The sequence below is a fragment of the Lepidochelys kempii genome, chromosome 1 (assembly GCF_965140285.1).
Source record: "Lepidochelys kempii isolate rLepKem1 chromosome 1, rLepKem1.hap1, whole genome shotgun sequence".
NCBI classification, from domain to species: Eukaryota; Metazoa; Chordata; order Testudines; family Cheloniidae; genus Lepidochelys; species Lepidochelys kempii.
In genome coordinates, this window is record NC_136380.1 from 13755804 (window position 1) to 13780255 (window position 24452).

Here is a 24452-nt window from a genome sequence, read left to right on the forward strand (position 1 = left end):
AATGGCTCCATGTCTAGTTGGCAGCCGGTGTCAAGTGGAGTGCCTCAGCGGTCGGTCCTGGGGCCGGTTTTGTTCAATATCTTCATAAATGATCTGGAGGATGGTGTGAATTGCACTCTCAGCAAATTTGCGGATGATACTAAACTGGGAGGAGTGGTAGATACGCTGGAGGGCAGGGATAGGATACAGAGGGACCTAGACAAATTGGAGGATTGGGCCAAAAGAAATCTGATGAGGTTCAATAAGGATAAGTGCAGGGTCCTGCACTTAGGACGGAAAAACCCAATGACAGCTACAGACTAGGGACCGAATGGCTAGGCAGCAGTTCTGCGGAAAAGGACCTAGGGGTGACAGTGGACGAGAAGCTGGATATGCGTCAGCAATGTGCCCTCATTGCCAAGAAGGCCAATGGCATTTTGGGATGTATAAGTAGGGGCATAGCGAGCAGATAGAGGGACGTGATCGTCCCCCTCTATTCGACATTGGTGAGGCCTCATCTGGAGTACTGTGTCCAGTTTTGGGCCCCACACTACAAGAAGGATGTGGATAAATTGGAGAGAGTCCAGCAAAGGGCAACAAAAATGATTAGGGGTCTGGAACACATGACTTATGAGGAGAGGCTGAGGGAACTGGGATTGTTTAGCCTGCAGAAGAGAAGAATGAGGGGGGATTTGATAGCTGCTTTCAACTACCTGAGAGATGGTTCCAGAGAGGATGGTTCTACACTATTCTCAGTGGTAGAAGAGGACAGGACAAGGAGTAATGGTCACAAGTTGCAGTCGGGGAGGTTTAGGTTGGATATTAGGAAAAACTTTTTCACTAGGAGGGTGGTGAAACACTGGAATGCGTTACCTAGGGAGGTGGTAGGATCTCCTTCCTTAGAAGTTTTTAAGGTCAGGCTTGACAAAGCCCTGGCTGGGATGATTTAATTGGGGATTGGTCCTGCCTTGAGCAGGGGGTTGGACTAGATGACCTCCTGAGGTCCCTTCCAACCCTGATATTCTATGATTCTATGATCTTTCTGCAACTGTAATAATAATAAATTCTCAGTTAGTCTGTCACTAGACCTGTGTCACGGAGAGCAGAGTCTGGCCTGGTAACTGCCAATGCTATTCCTGCGATCTTCGAATGTAAGGCTAAAAACATCCACAACCCATGTTCAGTTGATAGCAGCTCCACTAATGTCTCCCAGTAAAACACGGACTCAGATAACACGGTGTCGTCTCTGCTTTAATTTGCAAAACTTTGGTGCCATATGAGGAACTATCTGAGCCCTGGGAACAAAGCATGTTTTCTTCCTCCTCCGAGACCACAGTTAAAACCCACAGTAGCCAAAATAAAATAAGCAGAAAGCTCTGACATTACAGAGCCTTGTCCGGACAGGAGAAACAAGAGTTGGGGGGTATGCAGTGATGAGCTGCCAAAATCTTAACAACGGGTTCCCTCCTCACCCCACAAGGGGGTCGTAGCCCACCCCCGCCCCCTGGGGACTCCTGCCCCATCCAACCCCCTGCATTCCTTGACGCCCCCCCTACCCATCCATCCCCCTCCCCTGTCCCCTGACTGCCCCCAGAACCGGGCAGGAGGGTCTCATGGGCCACCGTAGTGGGTGCCCACCCTGCCCTGCCCCTAAGAGCCAGAGGGACCTGCCGGGGGGCGAGGTGGGGAGTCCCGGTGGGGCTCACCTGGGGCGGCTCCCAGGCAGATCCCTCTGGCTCCTAGGGGCAGGGTAGCATAGCTGGGGGGAGCAGCCGCTCCCCCCACTGATCACATCAAAAGTGGTGCCTTAGGCGCTGACTCCCTGGGTGATCCGCAGCTCTGCGCCCGGCCCCAGCTCACCTCCGCTCCGCCCCCACCCCTGAACGCACCGCCCCGCTCTGCTTCTCCACGCCCCTCTCCCCCCCGCCCCGGCTTCCAGTGAATCAGCTGTTCGGCAGGAAGCCGGGGAGGGCTGAGAAGCAGGCGGCAGCTTCCCGCTCAGGCCAAGGGTGGCGGAGATGAGCTGGGGCGGGGAGCGGTTCCCCTGCACCCCCCCCCGGGTTACCTGCTGCGGTGCGGGCGGCCCTCCTCACCCCGCCCCCCCCAGCTCACCTCCACCCCCCTGGGCCTGAGCGGGAAGCTGCAGCCTGCCCCTCAGCCTGCCCCAGCTTCCCGCGCAAACAGCTGATTCACGGGAAGCCTGGGGTGGAGGGCGGAGAAGCAGAGCGGGGCGGCGCGTTCAGGGGAGGAGGCGGAGCAGAGGTGAGCCGGGGGTGGGGAGGGGAGCTGCCAATGGGTGCTCTGCACCCACCAAATTTTCCCCTTGGGTGCTCCAGGGCTGGAGCACCCATGGAGTCAGCGCCTAAGGCACCACTTTTGGCTGCTTAAGTTTAGAAGCCCTTTTAGAACCGGCTGTCCCTCGCAGAACAACCAGTTCTAAAAGGGCTTCTAAATTTAACAACCGGTTCTAGCGAACCGATGCTTACCGGCTCCAGTTCACCACTGGGGGTACGTTAATTTGGGTTATGCTGCTCATTTAGGGACCTGAGCATGCTCCAGTAGTTTCTGCTCCTTAGACAAATACAGAGGAGCATCCTCAGAGCAAATGCCACCATATCAATCCTCAGCTCACGCTCATCTCTACTGCAAGAGGCTGAGATGTGGATTGGACTACAGAGCCTGCCTTACCTTACCCTCACAGCTGCCGGTTCTCTGAATCTGCCTACTACAGAGAGCTGGGCCCAGGCTGCAAAGTTAGGCTCCAGATCCCAACTTTCCCAAAGTTCAGGCTGTTTTGATCTGGCCACTCTTGACTGCTGCGGCCACCACCACGTCTCCCTCAGGCAGTACTGCTCCTTGGACAGAACTCTCAGCCATGTCACCTTCTCCTTCTGTTTCAAGTCCTGTGGTTCCTTCTTTTCTGGACTCCTCAAGTCCTTCCCTGAAAATTTCAGTGAGCCCTTCCCCTGCAATCTCCTCCTCTTGTGTCCCTTTGACACGGACCTCGCCTCAAGCCACCCAATCCAAAATAATTCTTGTCTGTTGCTTCAAGTCCCCATCCAACCTCCAGCCCCCTCTCTGGGTCACACCTTCATCATAGATTCATAGGTATTAGATTCATAGATATTTAGGTCAGAAGAGACCATTATGATCATCTAGTCTGACCTCCTGCACAATGCAGGCCACAGAATTTCACGCACCACTCCTACAAAAAAAAAAAAAAACAAACCTCACACCTATATCTGTGCTATTGAAGTCCTCAAATCGTAGTTTAAAGACTTCAAGGAGCAGAGAATCCTCCAGCAAGTGACCCATGCCCCATGCTACAGAGGAAGGCAAAAAACCTCCAGGGCCTCTTCCAATCTGCCCTGGAGGAAAATTCCTTCCCTACCCCAAATATGGCAATCAGCTAAACCCTGAGCATATGGGCAAGATTCATCAGCCAGATACTACAGAAAATTCTTTCCTGGGTAACTTGGATCTCACCCCATCTAATAGCCCATCACAGGCCATTGGGCCTATTTACCATGAATATTTAATTACCAAAACCATGTTATCCCATCATACCATCTCCTCCATAAACTTATCGAGTTTAATCTTAAAGCCAGATAGATCTTTTGCCCCACTGCTTCCCTTGGAAGGCTATTCCAAAACCACTCCTCTGATGGTTAAAAACCTTTGTCTAATTTCTAGTCTAAATTTCTTAGTGGCCAGTTTATATCCATTTGTTCTTGTGTCCATATTGGTACTGAGCTTAAATAATTCCTCTCCCTCTCCGGTATTTATCCCTCTGATATATTTATAGAGAGCAATCATATCTCCCCTCAACTTTCTTTTAGTTAGGCTAAACAAGCCAAGCTCTCTGAGTCTCCTTTCATAAGACAAGTTTTCCATTCCTCGGATCATCCTAGTAGCCCTTCTCTGTACCTGTTCCAGTTTGAATTCATCCTTCTTAAACATGGGAGACCAGAACTGCACCCAGTATTCCAGGTGAGGTCTCTCCAGTGCCTTGTATAACGGTACTAAAACCTCCTTATCCCTACTGGAAATACCTCTCCTGATGCATCCGAAGACCGCATTAGCTTTTTTCACAGCCATATCACATTGGCGGCTCATAGTCATCCTATGATCAACCAATACTCCAAGGTCCTTTTCCTCCTCCGTTACTTCTAATTGATGCGTCCCTAGGTTATAACTAAAATTCTTGTTATTAATCCCTAAATGCATGACCTTACACTTCTCACTATTAAATTTCATCCTATTACTATTACTCCAGTTTACAAGGTCATCCAGATCCTCCTGTAGGAGGATATCCCTGTCCTTCTCTAAATTGGCAATACCTCCCAGCTTTGTATCATCCGCAAACTTTATTAGCACACTCCCACTTTTTGTGCCAAGGTCAACAATAAAAAATTAAATAAGATTGGTCCCAAAACCGATCCTTGAGGAACTCCACTGGTAACCTCCCTCCAGCCTGACAGTTCACTTTTCAGTAGGACCCGTTGTAGTCTCCCTTTTAACCAATTCCTTATCCACCTTTCAATTTTCCTATTGATCCCCATCTTATCCAATTTAACTAATAATTCCCTATGTGGCACGGTATCAAATGCCTTACTAAAATCTAGGTAAATTAGATCCACTGTGTTTCCTTTGTCTAAAAAATCTGTTACTTTCTCAAAGAAGGAGATCAGGCTGGTTTGGCACGATCTACCTTTTGTAAAACCATGTTGTATTTTGTCCCATTTACCATTGACTTCAATGTCCTTAACTACCTTCTCCTTCAAAATTTTTTCCAAGACCTTGCATACTACAGATGTCAAACTAACAGGCCTATAATTACCCAGATCACATTTTTTCCCTTTCTTAAAAATAGGAACTATGTTAGCAATTCTCCAATCATACGGTACAACCCCGGAGTTTACAGATTCATCCTATTCATACTTCTTCTCCTTCTGCTTGATCATACACCACCCCCGCCTGTGTCTCTAACCTGCTCTCCTTGTGATTTCCCCCCACTCTCTGCTCCGCCAAGGGCACTAACCTCAATGCTCCTTTTGTCTAACATTTCTGTGCCTTCCTCCATGCAATGGCCACCCAAAATCTGCTTCTCTGCACTCCACCCCTGCCCCATTCAATTCACTCCTCGGCATAGTCCCCTACCAAAAAGAGGCATATAAAACCTCCATACCATCCAGACATATGTCTGCCTCACCTGATGACTGCAGAGCCTCATCAGTAGCCCGTGTCCCTTCCCAGCCATCTCCTTCCCCGAGGTATGTTCCCTCTTGGCAAGTCCAGCACTTCGATTCTGAGCTATTCAGGGCAAGCACCTGTCTCTCATGTGTCTCCTGTGAAGTATCTAGCATACGTGTGAATACTTTATAATAATAATTGTCTGAATTGTTCAATGACTCACTTTCTCCCATGTACCCGGAAGGAGCACCTCATTGCCTTTGTCATGGGGAAACCTTCATTTTCTTCCTGTCCATTTCAGAAACCCCCCTCATCTCCAGGAGTCTCCATGGACTTATCAACCTCCCCCACTCTCCATGTGATCTCATCTCCATGACCCTCCATGGACATATTCACCCACCACAAACCCCACTATTTATGTGACCTCCTGGGGCCAGTTTCTTACACTCATTGTCCCTTTTCTTTCTGACCCCACCGGGCCCCTCCACAGGTGAGAGGGTGGGGCAGTAGCTCAATGTCTGCAGTGGCTTCATTAACAGGAACAGCCTCCCTACCTCTGGCTATTTTCAGGTCCCTTCTCATCTCTCTTATGCTAGGGTGCCTAACTGTCTTCTCCAATAGACCAATCAGATCCTACTCGGAGAGCCTTGCAATTTTCCCAGCTGCTCCGTCTTTCTCCCCAACAATTGGCTATCGCCATTGCTCTGCACCTCTATAGATGCTTGCAGGGCCCAACGCAGTTCACTTGCATTTGCATGCACAGAACCATCAGCTGGGGTGAGTCACCGAGAGACACGTTCCTCTGACAGAGGCAAAGGAATAAGTGGCACTGTGGAGCTGACCCGCCAGCCCTTTCCACTCCCTGCTCTGTGGGTGGGGGGAACTACCACTCCCCTCTGGCTCCGTACAATACAAACAAACCCAGCAGACTCTAATGAGAGGGGTGAGACAAGTCTCTGGCAGCAGCTGGCTTGTGGGCTGCTTTTGAGCAAGAGTGCCCCCAAGGCCAAGCAGCGGTGCGGGGCGGGGGGAGCCCGTGCACCATTGGTGCTGAGCTTAATGTGTGCTGGACGCAGCTTTGCTAGTCCCTCCCCCCCCTCTGCAAACAGCCCCCTTTGTTTCGTTGGGACTAACGGCATAGCGAGATGCTACTCAGCGTGAGCAAAGGTGTCGGACCCTGGCCCTGGGCCTGAAGCTCATTGAAGTCGATGGATATTTTTCCACTGACTTCAGTGGCCAGAGTGCATGAAACACCCCACTCCCAGAACTGGACAGAGGCCTTTGTCGGTCCAGTGATCTCACAGGCATGGGGGAGGAGGAGAGAGGAATCTGGCTCTTTCTTTGTTGCTCTCCCGCTCAGTTCCCCCTCCCCCCCACTGCCTGCCAAAGCCCTGCCCTCTTATTCCCTAGTATGCGCTGGATTGCACTTGCCCACGGAGCAAATCTTGCCCCCTGCACATGGGGAGCCTGGAGGTGGTGGAACAGGTACAGTTCTGCTGAGGGGAGGGAGGGGGCAATATCTGGGCAGTGCATTCTGCACCCCATGCAGCCCAGCTCTGCAGGGGCTCCCCGCACAGTGTGGGGGTTCAGGCAATCAGGATGTGGGATGAGCCAGTGGAGCTCAGCCCCGTCATGGAGCAGGGGTCTGAAATTAGAACATGCAGGAGCCCCTGGGTGATAGTCCTGTGCTCAGACCTCACCTCTGGCCAAGGAAGCGCCTTTGAAATAAGCCAGACCCGGCTGCTAAGGCTCCTCCCGTGCAAGCACCTGCAAAGCACCGGGCCTGGGTGGCATCCAGCACGTGGGAGGAGGGCGTTGCTCGTGGCTTTGCAGACTATTTAGTGGAAGCCGACCTGCTCTTGGAGACAAAGCATAGCAAACAAAGGAGAGCACTCTACCAAAGCGCCTATGCTCTGTGCTCCAACCCCCTTCCCCTGCCCTTCCCCACCCTGCCACCTGCAGAAAGGCCACTGGTAGTTTTAGATGAGACCCCCCCGCCCCCCGGGCATATCATGGCAAATTACTGTATTTTAAAATGCTGTGCTCAGAGCTGGTTGGCTACGGTATTCTTTGTTCATGACCTGTTCTAAAATTGTGTACACGGTGGCTGCGTGCCCTTAAATATCCGCCATCCCCACCCCCAGAGGTGGCTGCATTTCAACAGCTCACGTAAGTTTGGGGCAATCAATTTCACCGCTCTGTGCCTCAGTTTACCCTTCTGAGGGGAATGTGGCAAGGACAATCGGCATTTGGAAGATTCTCTGATTGGATATTTATATTACCATAGCACCCAAAGATCCCAATCAGCAGGGGGGCACCAATATGCCCGACGCTGTGCAAAACCAGAGGTAGACGTGTTCATAGAATCATAGAATATCAGGTTGGAAGGGATCTCAGAAGGTATCTAGTCCAACCCCCTGCTCAAAGCAGGACCAATCCTCAACTAAATCCCTGCCTCAAGGAGCAAACGCTTGGAAGAAAGATGCTACATCAGTGCCACCCGTTACAATTCATAGTCTGTAGTAATAACGAATAATAAAAGAAGTGCTTTGCGCTATAAGAAGGGATCATATGTTTATAATTTATTCGCATATGTAGAAATGCTATAACGAGACGAAGTATGGCCCAGTCAGTAGAGCACCAGCTGGAGACCTGGGCTCAATTCCTTGCTCTGCCACAGACTTTCTGTGTAACCTTGGGCAAATCACCTGTCCTCTCTACCTCATTTCCCCAGCAGTAAAATGGGAGCTGCCCCACCTCACAGGAGTGCTGTGAGAATCGATACATTAGTGACTGGGAAGGGCTGGACACTACAGTAGCAGACAGAGGGTGCTCATCCAGACATTTTAGGCACTTTTCTAACGCATCCTAGAAGTGACAATTTAAAATAACCCACCACAAATGCCCCTCACCTGGGGGCAATTCCACACCACTACAGTCACAATCCCAGCCCCACTTCCACATGCCTAGGGACAAGGCTGAGTTTGGAATGTGTCCAGAAGGTGACCAGATTGGGGCTGTTTCGGAACAAGGGTGAAAATTATTCCTGGAGCAGTGACTGCCCTAGGTGCAGCAGCCCTGGTTTTTACTGGCGGGGCTCTGGCTCAAATGCCCTGGAGGAGCTCAGGTTGTGCCAAGTCGTTGGCCACGTCTACACTACCACGTGACGGGAGCGCTCTCTCCTGTCGGCACAGAGCGGCTACATGAGACATCTTACAGAGGTGCAGCTGCAAGCTGTGCCACTGTGAGCTCTCTACCGGAGACGTAGCCGTAGTGAACATGACCTTTTCAGCGCGACTGTAGGGAAAGGAACAAGGAAACAAACACAAGCATTTCCGAGCGACTCATCAAATGGCGATGTTAATCTAATGGGCTGCGCGTGGGTGTGCTGGTGGGCTGTGGTTTTGAACACAGCCGGCCACTCGAGAAAAGGCTTCAGTCAGGTTTGGAAAGGCACCGCGCCACACGCATCACGCTGGGCTTTGCTTAGCGCTCGAGCCTTGTTCTGTGAGTCTGGCCCAGTGTTTCTCAAGGCCTTACGTAGGGTCGTGGCTCATGTGAGTTTAAAAGTGTTTGCCGGTCTCCTCCATGAAGAAGGCGGCGTGAGGAGTCACGGGAGAAAGATGGAGCATGAAACCCCAGATCGCTGCCTCTGCCTCCCCAGGCAGAGGGGGCAAAACTCAAAGGGGAAACATCAAGCCCTGCCCCTGCGGCCGTCAGCAGGAGCTGTTGCATGGACTCCATGGAGCAAGCTCAGGCCCTAACAAGCCCCACTAACTCCTGCTCTCTCCTGGTGCAGTGTAGAAAACTCCTGAGGGGAGGTTCCAAGGGCAGAAGCAACTGGGGAGGCCCCTGGTAGCACAGCAGAGACACAGGGTCTCCACCTGGAGGAATCCCCAGGTTGTGGGGGGCTGGACCCACTGATTGGCCGACAAAGGGCAAACCCCATCCCACCCTCACGCTGGGGAAGCCCCATGAGAGGAGCATGAGTTTCCTTTCACTTGTGCAAGATGGTCTCACAGAGGAGACTGGGTCACCACAGAGCTCTGCACAGTGGGTGAGGTTGCCAGGTGTCTGGTTTTCAACGGGAACGCCTGATTGAAAAGGAACCCCGGCGGCCCAGTCAGCACTGCTGACTGGGCCGCTAAAAGTCCGGTCAGCGGTACAGTGGGGCTAAGGCAAGCTCCCTGCCTGCCCTGGCTCCGCGCGGCTCCCGGAAGCAGCCAGCAGGTCCAGCTCCTAGGCACAGGGGTGCCCATGGGGGCTCCGCATGCTGCCCCTGCCCTGAGAGCCAGCTCTGGAGCTCCCATTGGCTGGAAACTGTGGCCAATGGGAGCTACAGGGGTGGTGCTTGCAGGGGCAGGCAGCATGCAGAGCTCCCTGGCCCCTCCGCCTAGGAGCTGGACATGCCGGCTGCTTCCGGGATCCGTGTGGAGCCAGGGCAGGCAGGGAGCCTGCCTTAGCCCCACTGTGCCATGGACTGGGAGCCACCTGAGGTAAGAGCTGCCTGGCCAGAGCCTATATTCCAAACCCACTCCCGCACCCCAACCCCCTGCCCCAGGACAGAACCCCCTTCTGCACCCTAGTTCCCTCCCAGAGCCTGCACCCAACTCCCTGCTCCACCCCTGAGCCCTCTCCCACACCCAAACTCCCTCCCAGAGCCCACACCCCGCACCCGTTCCTGCACCCCAACTCCTTGACCCTGCCTGGTGAAAGTGAGTGAGAGTGGGGGAGAGAGCGATGGAGAGAGAGGAGATGGAGTGAGTGGGAGCAGGGCGTTGGAGAAGGGGTGGATCAGGGGCAGGGCATCGGGCGGGGAAGGCGGCAGGGAAAGGGCATTTGGTTTTGTGTAATTAGCAAGTTGGCAACCCTAGCAGTGGAATGTCCAGCAGGATATTGGCCCTGCACTGGGGGCTCAGCGTGGCTGTCTGTGGCCTCTGGTGGTCCCCACATTAGTGTTGTTGGTGTATCTAGAGCACACCCATTGCTGGGCACTCAGGGGTGACACAGGAGGCCCCTCCCAAATTTCATACTGAAGGTCTGTTGGAGCCCAAGATGGAGCTCTTAACAGCAGCACACTCTGAGTGTGAAATGTGATGATTTCTGGGTTGCTCCCAGCTTCCGCCCTTGGGGGCAGGGAGTTTGTTTATAAACACAGGCAGGGTAATTAAGATAACAAAAGGCTTGTCATTAAATTAAATTAAGGATAGTTAGATGTTCCTGAAAGCATTGCCAGGTGCTCCAGGTAAAATATAGGAAACAAAGGGTAGGAATAAATGGTCAGTTTTCAGACTGGAGAGAGGTAAATAGTGGTGTCCCCCGGGGTCTGTACTGGGCCCAGTCCTATTCAACATAAAGGGTCTGGAAAAAGAGGAAAACAGTGAGGTGGCAAAATTTGCAGATGGTACAAAACTTCTCAAGATAGTTAAGTCTAAAGCTGACTGCGAAGAGCTACAAAAGAATCTCACAAAACTGGGTGACTGGGCAACAAAATGGCAGATGAAATTCAATGTTGATAAATGCAGAGTAATACACATGGCATAATATAATCCCAACTATACATACAAAATGATGGGGTCTAAATTAGCTGTTACCTCTCAAGAGAGAGATCTTGGAGTCACTGTGGAGAGTTCTCTGAAAACATCCACTCAATGTGCAGTGGCCGTCAAAAAAGCGAACAGAATGTTGGGCATCATGAGGAAAGAAATAGATAATAAGACAGAAAATATCATATCGCCTCTATATAAATCCATGGTAGGCCCACAGCTTGAATACTGCCTGCAGATGTGGTCACCCCATCTCAAAAAAGATATATTGGAATTGGAAAAGGTTCTGGAAAGGGCAACAAAAATTATTAGGGGTATGGAACGGCTTCCATATGAGGAGAGATTAATAAGACTGGGACTTTTCAGCTTGGAAAAGAGATGACTAAGGGGGGATATACTAGGGGGTCTATAAAATCATGACTGGAGTGAAAAAATTGAATAAGGAAGTTTCAGAGTAACAGCCGTGTTGTTACTCTGAATAAGGAATAAGGAAGTGTTATTTACTCCTTCACGTAACACAAGAACTAGGGCTCACCCAATGAAATTAATAAGCAATAGATTTACAACAAACAAAAGAAAGTATTTCTTCACAGTCAACGTGTGGAACTCATTGCCAGGGGATGCTGTGAAGGCCAAAACTATAACAGGGTTCAAAAAAGAACTAGATAAGTTCAGGGAGGGTAGGTTCATCAATGGCTATTAGCCAGGATGGGCAGGGGTGCAACCCCATGCTCTGAAGTGTCCCTAGCATCTGTTTGCCAGAAGCTGGGAATGGGCAACATGATGAATCACTCGATTATCGCTTGTTCTATTCATTTTCTCTGAAGCACCTGGCGCTGGCCGCTGTCGGAAGACAGGATACTGGGCTAGATTGACCATTGGTCTGACCCAGTCTGGCCGTTTTGATGTTCTTATACATAACCCAGATGTATCTGCCCCCCACTGTAGCCCACTACACCCCACTCCTCTCCCAGAACTGGGATAGAACCCAGGAGTCCTGACAGGGTCTCTCTCTCCACAGAATTAGTAACAAGGAATAAAGTAAGAATATACATTAAAATTTTAAACCTAACCAGGGTCCCTTAAATGACTTGCCACAAGATGTCCGAACATGTTAGTATTAGAGATGAGAGGGTCCCATATTTATTTACTTTTCTTTCTTTTGTATAGGAATGAGACACGGTGCTCCTGTCAGCTAATTGCTAACTTATCTGCCAAAAAAATTGAATTTTCAGGTGCCTAGGTAGCCTACCAAAATCTGAAATGGTGCCCCTGGGGACGGTGTGTGTTATAAGTGAGCTGAGGTGTCCAAGTCCCACCGCTAGTGAAACGCCTCAACCCTCTCTACTGCTTAAAAGAACTTTCCCACTGCTCCCGGGGTGCCTTGGAGAATCGGGGCTGGGGATGTGCCATGAAGTCAGGAGATGCTTGGGGGCAGCAGCAGACGGCTATTTCCTCCCATGCTCAGTTCCACAGGAGTGAAGCAGCTGGCTTGGGTAGGGAAGAGACCTACCCCCATGCTGTAGGGAAGTTGGGGTAAGGACCTATCTATGGGGCCCTCCCTTCCCAGCTCAGGAGCTGGTGGACAGGGAATTGGTCTCCTCCAGGCACAGACCCAGTCTGGAGCTCCTTCAGCATCTGCGGGAATCATAGAATCGTAGGATTGGAAGGGACCTCAAGAGGTCATCTAGTCCAGTGCCCCGCACTCATGGCAGGACTACGTGTTAAAGGGAAGGAGGGAGCAGGCGTGGCAGGGACAATGTGGCCATCGCAGCAAGCACCACAAGAAACCCAACCAAGCAGCATAAAGCAGATGATCTACAAACCATGACCTCCTGGCCCGAGGCACAATGGAGCAACCCCTAATGCTTGGGTGATGTCTGAGTGCAGATACCTGCCTGGATAAAGCTCCGGTGATGCTGGATTGACAGCCCTGGAGAATAAAACCCTGAGTTCCTCCACAGAACAGGGCCAGCACAGGGCAGCCGGGCCTACCACTCCAGCCAGTGTGCTTTCTCCTGTCCTGTGGGACCACCCTAAGCAATGAGCTTTGTATTGTGTCCGACTGTCCCTACATTTCTCCGACCCACCGAGCTGTTCAGTGTTGGCCCATCTCGCCTCCTGTCAAGCACCATTTGCCCCGGGCACTCGAAATAACAACAGGACCGAAAGGGTTGCTGAGTCTCCGTAGCTCTCTTCAACGCTCAGCTTCTTTGCTGACGCTGCCTGCAAGGGGGCCAGCTAGTGCCAATTGTAGGGACGGTTTGTGTGATGTGGGCAGCTGCTGGCTACGGACTGGAAGGAGACCATCAGCTCCTTTCACACAGACCACGGAATAACACTCCTTCCAGCCAAGCGTCTTTCAAGCGGTGCCAGACACTCCCCCTTCATTTCAGGAGTGGAATGACCTCAGCGTGCCCATGGGTTTCTGTCAGACAGCAGGCAGTGCTGGTCCAGGACACACACACGAGACCTGCTCTGTGACTGGGGGGCTGGGGGGGGGGAACTGGCAAAGAGCTTGAAGGGTCTAACAAAGTAACTGCAACTCCAGGTGCAAAACTGGACCTGCAGCCCTGCAAACCCCTCCACTGAGAGCAGGGAGAGTGTTTGGTCCCAAAGCTCACCAACATTTTGAGAGGTGAAAGGCTGCCAGGTTGTGCACTAGAGACAGGCCCAGAGCAAATGGGGGAGTATAAACAGGAGTCTGGGGGATGGGGTGCTAGCGTGAGAATCAGGAGAGTGGGAGCTAGTCTCACCTCTGATGTGCAACCTTAGGCAAATCATGTCACCTCGCTGTGCCTCAATTTCCCCACCTGCCCTTTCTCTGTCTTGACCACTACTATGTGGGGGCCTCTAGGTGCTATTGTGATATAATAAATACCTTAGAGTTGGGGAATGTTCTGATGCAAAGCCCAACTGCCTAGCTGGCCTGCAATGGACTGAACCAGAACCCTCAATCCAAACACCCCCTGGACTTCGGATGTGCTCAGTGCAGGGTCTGAAGAGTGCAGCTCTGGCCTGGCTCCATTATATATATTAGTGAATTCCGTTTTATCACTGACTCTACTACAGTGAATGAGTGACCTTCTGGTCGTAATCAACGAGACAAGGGGTGAAAATATTGGAGCAGGGAAACTGTGGGTCAAAGTCTGTGGCACTTGAAATGTATTCGTAACCCGTGGTCGTGGCCTTTGTGTACAGCTCAGAGAACTGACCCAGCTGAATGAGCTGGAAAGCACAAGAGTCTCACCTAAAACAAACCCTTCCCGACATTGACCTGACCTGCACTCAGCGGCCTGGAAGCTCTCTTCTCGCAACAAAGACAACGGGTGCATTTGTGGCTGGATGCTTCCAGCCAAACGTAAATGCACTTTCCAGGGGCTTTACATTACAGATTTTAAATTGATGCACTGTATGGGCTTTATGCTGGCTTCATTTAAACTGGAGGGGAATCACCCCCCCCTCCCTTTAACTGCAGTGGACTTTTCTTTAGAGCGAGAACGGCTTTAAGCACTGGTCAGGTCTCCGGAGACTGCCTGAGTTGAATTACAGCTGAAACCATGCATTAAGAGCACACTTCAAGTGCCCCAGACCTTCACCCAGAGAGTTGGGCTGCTCCAACATCCAGCATTTTCATATCTCGCTTGGTTAATTAGGAGCAGAGAGCGCAAAGGCACTTATTTACTGTAGGGAAAACGCAGTCCAAGCGTTGGCAGGACCCTGCCTATTCTTTTCTGCAAATGTCCTTGAACTAACAGCAATGATGACGGTGTGGAAAAATACACACAGGATTCCTGCGCAGGGCCTGGAGTCAGGCCAAACTGTGCACAGCACAGGCTGTGCTGGAGGGGCTGAGGCGTATGCGGCCCGCGGAGGTGAGCCTCCACACGCGGCCCGCGGAGGCGAGCCTCCCAGCCCAGGTCGGCAGACGGGTCAGCACGGCTCGCCCTAGCGCTGTACAGACAGTTGGGTAGACAGCACTTTGCAGTGGCAGCTTAGGCTGGAGCTCCGGCTGTGACACGTAGGGACGGGGGTGGGCTTAGAAGCTCGCCTGAGCCTGGGGCTGCTGTGTCCGGAGCTGGTGCCCAAGGTGCGTTACAGCAGCTTGAGGAATCCTCGAATCACAGCCAGGGATTGGGGCAGTGCAGGGGCGCCCTGGCCCTATGTCCTTTCCTCTCCCCATGTCCCCTGTGGTGGCGTTAGCGGGTGAAGAGTGGCGTAGGGGACTCTACACCGGGTCTATGACACTAGAGGAGTCTCCTGGCATTGCAGCGAGCACCTGGGAGATGGATTCTCCGCTCCACCCCATCCTCTTTGGGCCATTCGGATGCTGAGCAGCAACAGCCAGCAGAGAGTTCCCTGTTTGGAGAGGAGCTCCTCGATGGGGGAGGTGGCTCTGCCAGCGCCTGCACCCAGAGCGTGGCAAGAGATGGGAGGTTATTGGGAGTGAGCTGGAGGCAGAAGCGGGGGCCAAAGCAGGGCTCTGTCACATCAGCTCTCCACTGATGTAAGTCGGAGCAGCTTCATGGCTGCTCCCATGCCAGGGCCAGGCCAGGACTGAATCAAGGAGCCTGAACTAGTTCCCGGAGATACCTCCCTGCTGTTACGGAGCGGGATGTAAGCAGTCTGACCTAGTACTCAGAGCAGGAGTCAGGTCTAGTGGGCGGAGCAGGCATCCAGGCTGGGGAATGAAGCCAAGGGTCAGTATCAGAATCAACAGCCAGTTACCAGAGCCAGGGGTCAAGCCAGAGTCAGAACCAGGAATCGAAGCTGAGGTCAGATGGCAGATGCCAGAGCCAGGGGTCGAGCCTGAGTCAGGATCAGAAGTCAGAGCCCATGGTTGGAACTGGTAACCAGTGGGCAAGGCATCTGGCAGGAACTGGAAGGGAGAGGACCATGGTGGGAACAGGAGCGAAGGCAGGGGCGAGGCAGGAGCCAGGAGTGGAACAGGAAGCAGGAACAGGGTTAGGGTCAGCAGGCAGGCACAAGCAGGGTCCGAAGCAGGCTCAGCAAGAACAGGAAATCACCTTGTTGCTCGGACAAACTTTCTGTGCCTCCTTCTGGCTTAAATAGCGTGGTTGGACCGATCAGTGGAGCCAGGCCATGACAGCAGAATGCCAGGTCGTCCTCTTCCTTCCTCTCCCAAGCAGTGTTTATCTTCTCCTGTTACTCCAGAAAGGGAGAGGAGCTGACTCAGTCTCCACTGGTCTGGGCAGGCAGATTCTGGGGCTCTCCGGACACCTGTTCTTACTGGATCCCAAAGACACTAAGTCTTGGGAGGGGGAGGGGAACCGTCCCTCACTTTGCACCTCTTCCCTCGTTCATCAGCGGGTAAATCTGAAAAGCGATTGGTAAAATAACCCTAAAGCACCCCCATAAATACTCCAGGGGTGACTGCAGCACAGAAATCACAGTGGGCTGGAAGAACAGGGGCAGCTGCAGATATGCTTCCAGAGAGAGGCTGCAACCCTGCAGGTGCCTGGGCATTGCTGAACTGCAGTCAGGTGTCCGCATCACGTGAATCAGTATCACACTGGGGACTAATTAGCCCCTTACATCAAAGGCTGTGCGATGGGCACACAGAGCCAGATCTGTGCTACCTGGGCTTCTACAGAGGGGCAATCCCCAGGCATCATTTCCTCCTTTCATTCTAATTCCTGAACCAGACAGCATGACTCCTGGGGCTTGTCTACGCAGGGACGCTAAGGAGAGTTAATCTGAAATCACAAAAGGAAGGTATGAATTTAAAGTGGAGTAGTTAAAGTGCATTCGGCCCTTGCGCGGACGCTCTCATGCAGAATCAAAGTGGCCTTAATCTGGTTTATTTTAATTTAGTTGGAAGATATGAGTCTTGGAAACTCACAACATAGCAGGTTCTCAGACTGACTCAACACAGAACCAATGCAATCAGCTCTCCTCTTTCACTTGTTCAGAGCAATACTTATTCTATAACATCTCACCTTCTGTCACTGCTGCTGTGATGACTCCTGAACTTCCCACCCACACAGCTACCTGCGTAATAAAATTCCCTTTTCAGCTTGCGTGGCAGAGCTCTTCCCTGTAAACCAAGCCATTCTATTGTATTAGGAAGTTCAGTGTCATTTAAGACTTGCAAACTTTATAAAAGGGGGAGAAATTGGGCTTGTGACCTTTTATGCTTCTTTGTGACAGATAGCGAAAGCTGGAAAGACTTTGTAAATAGGGCAGGATTCTGCTTGGTTTTTACATTAGAAATCCAGCTTTTGTCTGCCTGGAAGACTCTGTGATGACTGCTTGAAATTTTGTACAAAAGTTAAGAGAATGAAATGTGAGCAATTGGGAGGGGGAGAGATTTGTAGTCAATATGTTAAATTGTTTATATATGTGGCATTATTTAACTGCAATGCCTGCTTACATTTTGGAGAAAAGGCAACTATGTTAAAGATTCAATACACCCGGCCCTTTGATTCCATGAGCTCCCAGCGAACATGCTGTGGGACTCCCAAAAAGTTCTCTGCCCCAACCAGACTTGCCTTTGCACACGGAATAGAACCGGTTGAAATATTTGTAAAAAATTGAAGACGCTTTGTAATTTTTGTGACCCGCCCCCCTCTCCACACACACACACCATTTTTCAACCATCTCTTGTAAAAATAACATTAAGATGGGGGAAAAACTTTTAAAATGTCCTTTGAGACCTCTTTCTTCGTATGCCAAAAAAGGTACAAGCATAATTTGTGCCCGTGACACTTCAACACTGTGCTGTAGAGAGCCCATCAGGAAGATGGTCCCTGGTCTACGGACCTCACAATGTGCTAGAAGCAGGGAAGCTGGGGTAAAGTGACCGATAAGAGTGCTTAGACACGATGGAAGCAGTTGCCACAGAAATATCTTAGGGCCAGATTCTGATACCCTGATTTAGTTGCACCATGCGTCAGTTCCATTGACTTCAGGGGACAACTCATGGTATAAAGTAGTATTCGTTGGAAGATGATTAGAATCTCACATAGATCAATTTTTATTTTTTAATTAATATCCACTAATAATGATGGATTGATACACTTCCTGTGGGCATCATGGGAGATGTGAACATTAAGAAGGGACTTGACTACAAAAATGTGGCAACATTAGTGATCAGCTAGACCTATTTATTTTTTTTTACACTTGTGTTACTATCCAGAGAAAATCTCCTCCTCTGTATGGCCAGGAAGAAATAAATCACTGATGGAATAGTTAACATACTTAAGTACCTTACTTCTCCAGTTTTCTATAAACACGTGCTGTACATTAGCCCTTTCGCCTGGAAAGGAGATGTGGAATAATTCCAGGACTCCAGAAGATTCATTTACAAAGCTTTCGCCCTTCAGTTGCTGACATATGCTTCATTTAACTGGAATGTTTACTGATGAACTTAGGAGAAAGGAGGACAAAGATTTCTGTGTGTACATAAAGGAGGAAGAAGGATCCATCAGCTTTATTAGTTGAAGTGAAAAGTGAAATCCCTGAACATTTTAGAGTGTGGATGATTTTTCATGCCACAAAATATATCACCTCTGGAATGTTATTGAGTAATTATATGTGGGGGTTTGTTCAGAGCTGGGCTGAGATTTATTGCTCCCTCTGAACACAGAGGAAATGGCAGATTGCCAAAGTCATTTTGTAATCAAGCGGACAGAAGGTTGGAGCAGAAAGGGAAATAAGATACTTAGACAAAAAAGCTGCCCCTGCAAACATGGAACACCATCAACGCTGCATTCACTAACTCTTGTAGCTTACCCAGAAGTTCCAGTTAAGAAAACCTGTGTCATTGCTTGTCCCTGATCAACAGCAAACTAAATGACCGATTAGCCTGGTTAGAGATGATGGGCCTCGCTCTGATCTCGTTTACGCTGGTAAATTAAAATTAACTCAGCTGAAACCGACGACACTATAGTGGTGTAAAATTGCAAAAAGGTTGAAGAGTGCAAGACCCAGTACATCCGCCGAGTCACCCCAGGGAAAGAAAGTAGGCTAAAAGTTCTAATGGTGTGTGGCTTTTAATATAGTTGCGCGCAGGTGATTATTAATAAAAATACATTGCCAATCCCCACTGACGCCGGGAAGCCCCATTTGAATGACTGAATGTTGTGAATGAATAGGTGAGTGACAAAACCATTTAAGACAAGCAATGCGAGCCTTGTGCATTACACCAGGCACTTTGGTCATTTCTTTTAAGACCGGTGCTTTAGCTCCACTGTTATTTCATAATGAACTAGCAGACGTTCTGTGGGCTAACGTAGGATCCCATTTAGCCGTAACCCCGTTGGTGACACCGAGTCATTTGGATAATTGAGAGTTTGACCAAACAGGAGTCTGTGAGTGTGGAATGAAAACGAGGACTTTTGATTTTCTTTTGCGAAAAAGCCCGAGAATGGGAGAGACACCTGAGAATAGCCAAGTGTAGACCAAAAGCAGGATAAGGAGCAACTGTGATGGATCTGCTAAGCAGGGGACTGCAACTCCCATCAGCACGCTCCCCACCACAATTCCCTTTCTCCTGACCAGCTACCAGGAAGGGTCCTGATCCGGGAAGGGCTGAACTCTGCTGGGAAGCAGCAGGTGCATGGTGAGCCAGGAGCTGCAGAGAAAGCCCCCTGGAGCTGTATGCAGAGCAGGGGCTGCTAAATGTTACAGCTGGGAGCAGGTCTGGGTGGGTCTTATGGGGAGCAGCAGTGACTGGGGAGCAGCCAGTGTGGAGGGGCCTGTGATGGGGTTAACATAGGCCGGGTGGGCCAATTAACCTATCAGGCTGCAAGCTGGGGGATATTTAGACTGAGAGGAGCGCTCACCTGTGCAGGAACAGGTGGGGGGCATTTATAAAGCCCAGGAGCTGGTAGCAGGAAGGGGCTGTAGAGAAGAGGGCTGCAGTCATTCTCCCTGGGACAAGGGAGAGAAGAAGCTTTGGCCCCAAGAGGAAGGGTCTGTCTAGCGGAGCCAGGCAAGAGGGGTTTGGCTAGAAGGGCAGAGGATGCAAGCCTGGGATAGGCAAGGTAGGAAACAGTCCAGGGGAGCAGCAGGAAGTTTCGGGCTAACACAGACCTTGGCTGCTGGAGACAGGGTCCCGGGATGGAGCCAAGAGTTGAGGGCAGGCTGGGGTTCCCCTAGCAGCCCCTGAATGAGTGGCACAATCTGGGCTGTGAACTTCAAGACTGTCTGGGTCTCTTTGTTCAAGCCACTGAGGGAGCAGCTCGGCCAGGGCAGTGGATGTAAGGGCCGCCTGGGATCACGGGAAGACTGTGGTAACAGCTGGGAAGGGCAGGACTCTTGTGACGTGGCCGGAGGGCTCAGCCATGAGGATGAGGCGCCGCAGCTCCCGAGGAGCCAGAGAGGGGGTGACAGAGTGAGACGATGGGCCGAGGAACCGCAAGAGGAGGGCGTCAGGCTGAAAGAGCTAATCCCCAGAGCCGCCAGCAGGAGGTGCCACGGAGCGGTGAGTAGCGCACCCTGTGGCAGGACCCCCGTGAGAGACACTCACCTAAGGCTGTGTCTTCACCACACAGTTAGCTCACGTCAGAACTGGAGCGTTACCCCTAACTCAACACCCGGCCACATACACAAATCCCTAGCTTGAGTTAAATGGTGCTTTAAACTCCCACGAGCTAGGCTGGCAGCGGGCAGTGGGGAAGGAGCTGAGGCTCGAGGGATGCTGATACTCAAGCTAGTAAGGCAGTGGAGAGGCAGCAGCTGGCCCAGCCTTACCGCTGTGCAGCTCCAGGGCTGGTTGGCAGTGTGGCCGCTCTCACTCAAGCGGGGCTAGCTCTGATGCAGTAACTCGAGTGTACTAGCTCGTGCTAACACTTGCAGTGAAGACAAGCCCGAAGGTGAGGCTGGCCTGGAAACCTGCAAGTGCCTATTTGCTTGACTAGAGACTAGATGAGAGAGGGCACGCAGACCATGATCCTGGAGAGCCCTGACCGGGGTGCTGGAACGGGGGGGGGGCAGGGATAGCCCTCCCACTTAGTATTGGCCGCAAGGATGAGTGAGGAGGGGGAAGAGGTGGAGAAGAGTGAGTGGGGGGTGGTGTCTGGGGGGGAAGAGGCACTACGGGAGCAGGATCTCTGGGGGAAGGGATGGCACGAGGAGAGGGGCTCAGAGAGAAGGGGCAGCTTGGGGTGGGGGGCCAGGCCACAGTTTGGGTGCCATTGCCCTCCCCCCCCATGCTTTTAGGGAGCTTCCATTTCTCCTGGCCCTGACAGTCACGTTGACTTCCCCCAGGGGCCAAACCAGACCCCTTATTGCTCCCTTTGAACTGTGATTGTCTAAGCCTCTGCACCTAGGATATTTGCAGCACCCACCAGCCTACCTCTTGATGCACCAAGTTGTGGCACACTGGGATGCTACTGGCACCCTGGGGGGGTGGTGCGCTCTGGCACTGGGTAGCAGCAGCAATAACTACGCAGGGACAGAGCCCTGCCTGTTTCACCCTCCTCTGCCTGATTCACAGGAGAGAGCAAGGACTTGAACCTGGGTCTCGCATCCCATGTAAGTGCCCTACCACTAGGCTCTTCTGGCCGTCTCCATCGCCTTTCCTTCTCTCCCCTGCCCCCAAACCAGGATACTCTGGGGTGGCCTCTCTCTCTCAATTACATCCTGGACCCCAGAAACCTTCCCAACAAATACATTTCTACAAAACATTTCAGCTTCGACAGGGAAACATGCATCGAAATTCTTTTGCCCACCTCTAGTTATGTGTTTTTCTATGTGCCTGATGGCCAGAGGCTACAAGCCTACTGCAGCGGCTGGTTCAGAGGGTCAGCTCTTTAGCTCCATCTGCAGCGGTTTATGCTCTTCACTTTCAGCTGAAGGGTCTAGGTTCATCCTGGTAACAGCCAAGAGGGAAGTCGTTACATACTCTTTGTCCTCCCACTACCTGTTTACTGAGCTGAGTAGGTCTCGGGTATCTAGGGGCCTTCTCTTCACTGGGACACTGAGAGCTGCTTGCAGATCAAAGGGACGTGCTAGGTGCTGCACGAACATGGTGTAGACCGCCCCTGCCCTGAAAAGCTTATAGTCCTGGTTCATGACAAGATGCCATAGGTGGAGGCAACAAACAGGTCTGCGTTCTTGCCCCTTATCCTGTTCCAGCTTCCTCCTGCTGTCTCAGGGGAAAGCAGGAACAGATCTCCCACCCAGACCAGCCAAACGGCTGTAGCTGCTCACACACCTGGCTGTTCACTCACCTACTGCCCCAGTCCTCCTCTCTGCTCCCATTCCCCCAGCTCCACTGCTCTGGCACCTCCCCCCTGCATTTCCCACTCCAGCTGCCACCATTTTTCTGCCTTTACCTTTCACTCCTGTCAGAGTTCAGGGGTTAAACTGGCAGCTGAGGAGCAGAGGAAATGAAACTGATAAGCAAACCCGGTGTTTATTTTTATTATTATTTTCTTTTCTGGTGGGGGAAGCAGGTCAGGAAGTGTGAGGACAGAGCAGCAGAGAACTACAGCCTCACTGAGCCACTCTCCTCTCATTTACACTGGCGTCAATCTGGAGTCACACACCGATTTCAGGGCTGCGCCTCCTGGTTTACACTGGCATGGCTGAGCGGCACCTGCCACTGCTTTGAAACCTGCTAAATATTTACAGCCAATCACAATATCAACAGGCAAGCCAGCCCCTTCCCGCTGCTCTGAGCAGCGCCCAGTGCTTCACTCCACACCCTGTCAGTCTCTCCCTCGTTTGGTCTCCAACTTGTTTCTGACAATGGATCGTGACAGCAGAGCAATGGCAATAAATAGCCCGATGCACAGTATCCAGTTACCAAGCGAGGTGAGGTCATCTTTGCAGTCACTCTGCCCAGAGCTGCCAACCTGCCCTTACAGTGAGTTTGGGGGGGGACCTTTCTGGCTGTAGGTTGATATGAAAGGGGAGTTTTTCAAGTGTGTCTTTCTGTTTGGCTGGGTGCATGTCAGTGAGGGCTTTAAAACCTCACTCCTCATTAAGCACTGGAATGGGTTACCTAGGGAGGTGGTGGAATCTCCTTCTTTAGAGGTTTTTAAGGTCAGGCTTGACAAAGCCCTGGCTGGGATGATTTAGTTGGGGATTGGTCCTGCTTTGAGCAGGGGGTTGGAGGTCCCTTCCAACCCTGAGATTCTATGATTCCTGAACTTGGAAACCTCATTCAGTCAAGGCAGGGCAGTTGGACGCAGCCCCTGGCTGACCATGTCACTCAGTTTTCACTCCCCTTCATAAACAACAAGGACCCACAACAGCAGTGAGTGGGTGGAGAAGGACCGAAGCTGGCCTCTGTTCTGCTAGATCCTATTTTTAGAAAGGGATCCAGGTTAGGACAGCAACAACCCAGAGACAATCAGCAACAAGTTACACCCTGTGATTAGCATTAGAGCGTGTGCACGCGTGCACACCCACCCACCGACCCACACACACACACACAGAAGCAGGGTCCAATGTTCAGGCAGCACAATCCCTTCAATGTTTAGTTTTTCTCTCCAAACCAAAGATAAATCCTGGAGCTCAAGGGGACAGCAGTTACTGGTAACAGTGCTGCATACACCCACCCCTCTCAGGGAACTACATGTAACTTGGTTTTGTGCCCCCTTGTGCGTTTGTGAATAGGGGAAGGGGAAGAAAGAGAAAGTACAGATTACCGCATTACAGTCACACACTCACAGATTTGCTGTTCCAGGTTTCTTGGAAAATCGTTGTCCTCCTCCCGCTGCTGCCTTCAAGTTGCTTTCTTCCTGGTCACTTTCATCATCAGCTGTTTTGGAGGAGTTTTTGGTGTTATTGTTTCTCTGTCACTTTCCCCTCCTTCCTGATTTGTGAGAGCCTACACACAGGGAGCAGCAGCAGCTTCTACGAGTGCCTGCCTGTCGAGGCAAGCTCATCCTTTGCTTGGGAAGGGAGAACTCTTACTGCTTTCACAGCTCTTGCAAGCCTACTGGCGAGCAGAGGAGGCGTGCTGGTGCAGAAGAATGTCATACAATCAGAGTGATGCCATCTCCAGCCAGCCCACACTAGTCTTACTCTAATAAGTATGGGAATCAAACCGGTTCCCAGCTGTCAGAGCAAAGACGAGTGTTGCTCTAGTTTGAACTGACCTAGCAGGGGAATGATGGGAAGATGTAATAAAGCAAGCCAGCAAACCAAACAAATCCTAGCGGACTTTTTTCTGGAGTGCTTTCCCTGGGCAAAATGGAGTCAGAACCAGATGGGAAAGGGGCTCCAGACACCCATTCTGGATCCAGATTTAGAACACCCAGGATTTCTTGGCTCTTCCGGGGCTCCAGACACCCATTCTGGATCCAGATTTAGAACACCCAGGATTTCTTGGCTCTTCCGGGGCTCCAGACACCCATTCTGGATCCAGATTTAGAACACCCAGGATTTCTTGGCTCTTCCGGGGCTCCAGACACCCATTCTGGATCCAGATTTAGAACACCCAGGATTTCTTGGCTCTTCCGATGCTTCCCCAGTTCATTTGCAAAATGCAGATCCTGCAAACTAAAATTCTGACTGCAAAGAGTGTCAGTGTTTGGATCTAGGGGGTTGGATTATACAGATCTGTGAAATCCAGAATCGGGCTATGATTTTGAACCACGTTCATGCAGAGAGCAGGATGAATTTTTTTCATTGAATAGGTTTTTAACTGATAAAAGCATTTTCTGAGTCCCGAAAGCTATATGTCGAATTCAGGTTAAATTCAGCAGAAGGTATTGGTTGGGGAAAAAAAATTCAAAAGAGTCAACGTTCTATACC

The 24452-nt window shown here is 51.2% G+C and overlaps 1 protein-coding gene across 2 annotated transcripts in view; it reads right to left on the reverse strand.

Moving 5' to 3' along the window:
- Positions 1-23637, reverse strand: part of P2RY2 (purinergic receptor P2Y2) — a 37432-nt gene extending 13795 nt beyond the window's left edge. Inside the window, exons 1-2 of one of the 2 annotated variants that reach the window (XM_073334728.2) lie at positions 23364-23637; positions 15746-16055 (exon numbers count right to left, since the gene is read on the reverse strand). The gene's annotated coding sequence lies outside the window, so the exon portion shown is untranslated. The remainder of the gene's footprint in view (positions 1-15745; positions 16056-23363) is intronic. The other variant, XM_073334718.2, reaches the window with a different exon arrangement.
- Positions 23638-24452: the final 815 nt, after the last annotated feature.